Source organism: Pinus tabuliformis, chromosome 9 (genome assembly GCF_031772625.1).
Source record: "Pinus tabuliformis cultivar Carrire ecotype Pingquan chromosome 9, CPIR1, whole genome shotgun sequence".
NCBI classification, from domain to species: domain Eukaryota; kingdom Viridiplantae; phylum Streptophyta; class Pinopsida; order Pinales; family Pinaceae; genus Pinus; species Pinus tabuliformis.
Window position 1 is genome coordinate 611,248,576 of NC_142307.1, and position 7,490 is coordinate 611,256,065.

Sequence of the window (7,490 nt, forward strand, 5' to 3'; positions counted from 1 at the left end):
GTCCTGACGATGAACCACACTTGTTGGTTCGAAACGCGTCGACAAATGATTTATCTTGTGATTTACGCCGAAGAATTTCTCTTAAACTTGATATGGATCACAGAAGCCTCAATTCAACAAATAAATAACAAAACTGATCACGCTGAATTTAATCCAAACTAGTTCACTGTGGTATATTGAAATTATGTCACTTGATACCACCGAAAACTTTTTGAGCGAGATATATCTCTTCTAGATTGTGAATTCACTAATCCTTATTCTTTGAAGGTTGATTTGAATTCCTTTACTATGGTTAGCATAGCACCGAACTGTGGTTACACTGAATTTGTAGTAGCGTGGTGACCTTCTCCCTGTGATATCATTGAAAATTTCTTATTGTGATGACATCAAACCATTCTTCAAACTACCTTTGACCATGACCATAGCTCAGATACCATGTTGAGAAATCCAAAGTGTGGAAGTTAAACGATTTCTCTTATTATGACATTATCTTGTGATGTTTTTCATTATTAACATTTGATATTTCGAATTATCTTTTCTTATCATCAAGACTAATGCCAAGCAACAAATAGAAGAGAACACAAGATATAGGCACGTTGCCAGGACAAAACCCCACTCTACGGAAAAACCCAGTCAAAATTATTACTTCAGTAGATTCAAGATGAGATGACCAAGACCCTTACAACTTAGACTCGAGACTACCTCCATCAAGTCATCCTTGTTTGTTCTTCCTTTCACTGTGTTTGCATACCAAGATCCATGTCATTGTGTTAGCACCAAATTCTTGTTATTGTGCTAGCATCGAACACGTACTACTGAGTTTGTACCAAGACATCATCATTGTAATTCCACCAAGACATTATCACTCTAAGAGCACCAAACTGAGGTCACCAACAAACTGAAGTCACTATAATGGTTTCGAATTGAGGTCACTGTGAGACCGAAATAGCACCGAAACTGTCACACTGAAGTAGCACCAAAACTGTCACACTGAAATAACACCGAGTCACTATCACACATCACCGAAATTTAGTCTCCATTGTAATATGAGTTCTATTTGAGAAACATATGCCGAAATTATCTCTATAATCCGAACTTCTCATTGTAATGGCACTGAAACTTCCTCTCTGAGATGGCACTGAAACTTTCTTTCTAAGATCCGAACTTATGTGATTGATATAATGCGAAGGCCTTACCCTCATATATATAGTTGTCTCCATGTGTAATAGGCTGACATAACTTCGTTGAAAGGTTGTGTCTCCATATATGTTGAGGCCAACTTGAGTTCAGTTAAATGTAGTCGACTTGATGATGATCTATTTGAAGCTGAAAATAAGGAGACTTGATGGAGGAGTCTTTGACCAATCAAAAAAATGACTTTGACTCAAATAAACGATCCTAAAGCCTACAATGGAGGCTTTACCTATGACAATTGACCCAAGCATGAAACCCATGCTTTAACAAGTCAATTCAATAATAATAAAAATTCTTTTTGCTTTCTTTTGACAAATATATTACATTTTGACTTCAAGTACAATTATGAAGACCAAACCTAGTTACATTCTTCAACATCCTCCACAGAAGGTAGGACTTGTTCCTCTTCTTGTTCTAGCATGGAAGGCTCATGGAGTTTCAAATTCTCCACATTCACAACTAAGTAAATGTGCATATATGGTGGTAAACTGAGTTGATAGGCATTTATCACCCACCTTTTCCAGTGTCTCAAAGGGACCATATCTGAGAGCCTTGATTTTCTTATCAGGCCCCCTGTAGCCTCTCCTTGTTCAACTGTAGCCATACTCTATCTCCCACCTTGAAAGATTTCTATGTTCTGTGTTGATCATGTTTGGCCTTATAATTCTCTTGTGACTTCTGCAGTGTTCTTGTACCTGTAGATGGATTTGTTTGATCTTCTCTATAGATTTTTCAGCCCTCAAAGCATCTCCTATAATATCTTCCCTCACTCCTTGCTTCCCATATGCAATATCCAAAGGTGAAGGTGGAAAATATCCAAAACAATTCTCAAATGGGGACTTTCTTGTAGAAGTACGGACTACTTTGTTGAAAGAATGTTGTATACATAGCAGATTTTCATCCTAGGTCTTCAGATGCTTCTGTTTGTATCCCCTCTGAAGTTGCACCAAAGTCCCGTTGACTACTTTTGTCTGCCCATCTATCTGTGGATGGAATGTTGTAGATCTCTTCAACTTTGTGTCCCTCTTCTCCCACAATGTAGTCAAAAATGCACTGAGAAATCTTGTATCCCTGACTGAAATGATGCTCCTTGGTATCCCAAAGTGCACTCAGACCAGTCCAAAGAACAAGTTTGTTGCTTCTTTCCCGCTAATGGTCTTTTTACAGGGTATCAGAACGCACATCTTGTTGAACCTGTCAACTACCATGAATAGGTAGTCATGTCCCTCCCTGGTTGTTGGTAAACCTCCCACAAATTCCATGGAAATGCTTTCCCAAGGACGAGTAAGTACAAGGGATGATATAGACCAAGTTTCCTGTTGCTAGGCTTACTTGTGCAACAAATCATGCATCCTCTTATGAACCTAGCTACTTGCTCTTGCATCTTAGACCAATACACATACCTATGCAAGTTAGCCACGGTCTTCCCTACACCAAAGTGCCCTGCAACATTGAAGGTGTAAGCCTCTCTAATCAGCTGCAATCGCTCACCTTTAGGAACACATAGCTTATCCAACCTATATAATAAACCATCCTGGAGATGGTAGACAGCGATGTTGTCATCATCGTTCACATGACCCTTGACTCTGCAACTGCTAATACACCTCCTTGAATTCCTCATCTTCTAAATATGCCTCTCTATATGCATCATGGGTGAATGGCTCCATGTGCATAAGAGTCACCAAAGTTGTGATGTTTGATGTCGGTGGCCTTGAAAGCATGTCAGCCAACTTGTTTGTGTTTCCCTTCTTATACTTGATCACCAAATGAAACTGTTGTAAAAACTGCATCCACTTGTAATGCTTGGTATGTTGTAGCTTACTCTAACCATGCAAGTACTATAACGGTTGGTGATCTATGCAGATTACTGTCTCCTTTCCCATCAGATAGTGCTTCCACTTCATCACAACTTGTACCATGGCATAGAGCTCCTTGTCATTGGTAGGGTAGTTAAGTACTGCCCCATGAAATACTTCATAATGGTAGCATACAAGCCTTCCTCCTTGCATCAAAACAACGCCCATAGCATACCCACTCACATATGTCTCCACTTCAAAGGGTCGTTGCAAGTTTGGTAATGCTAGAACTGGTGCTTGAGTGATCTTCTCGTTTAGCTCCTCGAAAGCCTTCTGCTGACATTTTCCCCATTGGAAAATCTTACCACTTGCTGTTATGGTGTGGAGCAGTGTTGCTACCGCTGAAAATGAGGCTATGAATTTCCTCAGGTACTGTGCTGCCCCAATGAAACCCCTAACCTGAAAAACATTAGCAGACACCATTGGTTTCATGATGGCCTCCATCTTGGAAGGATCTACTTTCAACTCTCCTCCACCAATCACATACCCCAAATAAACCAAAGATTGTTGTGCATGTTGTAACATATTTTGGTACACTGAAAATAATTTGGCAATTGCTCCTGGCCCAATTCTTTTGAAACAGTTATAAAGTTGTTGTTCGTAAATGATGTTATTTTAATAAAAGTTTTAATAAATGAAAAATCTATAGAAATATTATATATATATTTTTATAAATTTTATTTATTTATTATTAAAACTTTTTGTTAAAATATTGGACCAAACATCCAATCTCCAAGTTATATGCCAAAGTGCATTATTCATTGGTGTTATTCTACCAAAATAGCGCATAAAACAACATGCCAAGCCACGGGATAAAGAGTATGCAGGGTTCAACGATGATGAGAGATGTCTGCAAAAATCATAGGCACATATCTAATTTCAGACCCCCTCAAGCTTTTCGAAATTTAATGGAGGAGGGGGTCCAAAATAACTTGTTTGATAAAACCACTTTGATCTTACGTGGCATCAGCTGGAGGAGTTTGATCCCCCCAGGTCTAAAACCACTTACCATAATCGACCCCCTCTGAAATCCATTGGTGGTTTCAAGGACAACGCAAAGGTTAATTCTACCAAGTAGGGTTTAAGGTGGCAATACAATCCTTGTGTGGCTATGTTTCACATGCACAACATCTATCTTCGCCACGAGACCGACAGTTATTGTAAATCGATTTTTTCTAATAAATTTGGGATGGCAAATATCTTCTAGCTCAGGTAATGATGCTTGGAATGAACAGGAGTAGAGGTTTGTTGAGGATGCATGCATAATGGTGGAGTACGATGCAGCTGCACAAAGACATGTTGCCATTATGTTTAGTTCATAGCCGTATCAATGAGAATTCGTCAATATTCATTCAGAGCACAGCTATGACCTTTTGGAATGATTGCGTAAGAGTAAAGGGACATAAAGACTTGACATTTTGGAAAAATGCCACAAGAGGCTTCCACTCGAAGGCATAGTTTATTTTCACAGACTTTCAACATTAGATGGCGTGATAGAAGCAAGCTGACAAGAAACATTGATTTAGAGGCATTATTGTTCCCAAAATCATATAGCTCAAGAACTAAATGAGAAACAGGGCATGGTTCCAGCAATTGTGGAAAGTACCGTCAATATGTTAGAGGAATGGGGCAAATTGTTGTTGTCTGGTGTAGAAGAAGTTGAAGTGCTTAAAGAATTCTACAATCTAACAGTAGATGTTTTTTCTCATGCAGTATTTAGAAGCAGTTATACAGAGGCAAAGAACATCTTCAATTTGCGGGCTCAACAAATGGTTCTTACAGCTGAATTACTTCACAGTGTTTATGTTCTGGGCTTTAAGTTTTTGCCTACAAGAATAGATCGAAAGACATTACAAACCATTTCTTAAAAGTATCCTTCACAAAAAATTCTACACACAAGGATGATTGTGCATGAAGGTACTAGAATGAAATTTCAAAGAGATCTCAAATGGTCATTTTCATTACAAAAATAGGCAAATTGAGGACAAAAAGTTATGATCTTATGGAAGGTTAAAAAACGAGAATTTTGTTTAACTCGTTGGCGCTCGTACAAGGTCGTCTCATCTTTATATATTAACATAATTCTTGTCTAGAGGGCTTCTGTGATTACTTGCACAGGCAGTTGCCAACACTAGCCAATTATGCAATTAATATCTCCAAGGATGGAGTATTTGCATAAAACCAATATCATCCATAAGATTTTAAAGCAACCAAACTTAATAGACGTGAACTGTGTTGTCAAGGTTGGAGATTTGTAGTTGATTGGTTTCTGACACAAAATGGACTAAAAGCTAAGGAGAAAGTGATGTTCAAGAAGAAGGAAGGTGTTCCTGAAGGTCTATATATGTAATGTTTTGGGACGCAAAGGAATCATTTTAAATGTGATGTTATCGTTTTGTGAATGAAAACAGCGATTGTTGTCACTCTTTTATAGTTTATTTTGCCTTCTATCTAAAATTGCCTCTATAGAAAACAAAATAATTCGATCAGGGGTACCTTTGTTTTCCAAGGATACTCTACTTTTCAAAATGATGAAGCAGGTCATGTCGGATACACTGGGTCCAGAGTTGTAGGTTTTCAATAAGAATGGAACACATATTGAATTGGAGGCTAATGCTTTTGTGACTTTGATCCCAGATTCTAGCAAAGAAGCCTCATCAGAACTTTTACCAATAAACTACGCAAGATTTGTCCAGGCGGTGAAGCAAGGTGACACAATATTCGTTGGTCAATACCTTTTCACTGGAAGTGAAATTAATTCTGTGTGGCTCGAAGTTGCAGAAGTGAAAGGTCAAGATGTGCTTTGTCTTGTGAAAAACGCAGCTACACTTGTTGGTTCCTTGTTTACAATGCATGCCTCATATGTTCGCATTGATCTACCTATACTGAGTGACCCAGACAAGCATGGCATTTCAACCTGGAGAGAAAAGAACAACATCAACTTTATTTCATTGTCATATACTCACCATGCAGAAGGTGTTAGACAAATTCATGCTTATCTTTCTAAGCTTGGTGATCTTCACCAGACACAGATATTTGCTAAGATTGAGATCATAAAAGGTTTAAAAACTTCGACAATATTTTGAAAGAAGAAGATGGTATCATTCTTTCTCGTGGAAATTTGGGGATCGATCTTCCACCAGAGAAATTATTTTATTTCATAAAGTTGTTGTTTACAAGTGTAACGGGCTGGAAAACCTTCTATTATCACTCGTGTGGTTAACAGTATGAGTGATAATCTAGGGCAAACTCGTGTTGAAGCAACTGATGTGGTAGGCACAGATAGAATACTGCTAGGGGCAGAAACTTTTCAGGGATTATACCCTGTTGAGACCATATCAATAGTGGGAAAAATCTGTGCAGAAGCACAGAAGGCATGAAGTAAATAAGTGGTGTCTGGTAATCTCATGCATGTGTGGGGTAATTGTAGTTGCAATTTTTTTGCAACACTTGTACTTTGGTATTATGAGAGAAAAATGACAGGACGTGTTCAAAGAATGATATTCTCAACAATATTGCACAATGAAGTTGGTTGGTTTAATGATGAAAAGAACAATGCAGATGCATTGTCTATGCATTTTGAAAATGATGCGACCTTTGTTCATGCTACTTTTAGCAACCGACTTTCAACTTTTATTCAAAATGCAATAGTTGATATTGTTGCTCTTGTCATTGGGATGCTGCTAGAATGGTGCTTAGTCCTTGTAGCTTTGGGAACCTTGCTAATTTTGACAGTTTTAGCAATTGCACAGAATATATGCAACATCAAACTAAATTTCGAGTAAAAGAGAAAGTAATTTTAGATAATGTATTATCTATCTCTTGGGTGGAGTTATAAGTTGCAACAAATTGCTGAAGATTGTGCTAGTAAGCCAGCACATATTAATAATATGGAGAGTGATTCTGATATTAAATTGGTGAGATGCATTTTCAATTTGCTAAGCGTTTGAAAGTTAGCAGTTGTTCTGACATTTTTGAAAATCTTAAACTTGCAATAGAAAAATTGCCAGAGATGGTCGTTGTTATCACTCCAGGAAACTCTCCTAGGTTACAGATCGGAGATGCCTGGTAACATATAATCTTCAATATTGTTCTATGAACTATTGGAATGAATGATGGTTTGGATCAAGCCAGATAACCATTTCAACTCTGTTTTTAACTCAAGACATGCATGAACACCCTCATCTCTACAAGGCTTTAAACCACTAATGCTTAATAGTTTGTAAATTCAATGAATAGATGAAAAATACCACCTATACCAGCAGATGCATGTATAAACACATATGAATGGCCAGCTACAGGAAATAAAAGAAGCTTGCAAATCTAATTTATCAAAGCAGAGGTAAGATGACAGTTATCTGGCCTTAGACACAAAAGAAAACATTAACAAATTGTTCAAGTGCAAACTTAGAACAAAGGAGAAAAATGGGCATTAAACAT

General features: G+C 37.8%; 1 pseudogene; it reads left to right on the plus strand.

Moving 5' to 3' along the window:
* Positions 1-5,593: 5,593 nt before the first annotated feature.
* LOC149150077 (pyruvate kinase 1, cytosolic pseudogene) lies at positions 5,594-6,430 on the plus strand (annotated as a pseudogene).
* The last annotated feature ends 1,060 nt before the right edge of the window (positions 6,431-7,490 follow it).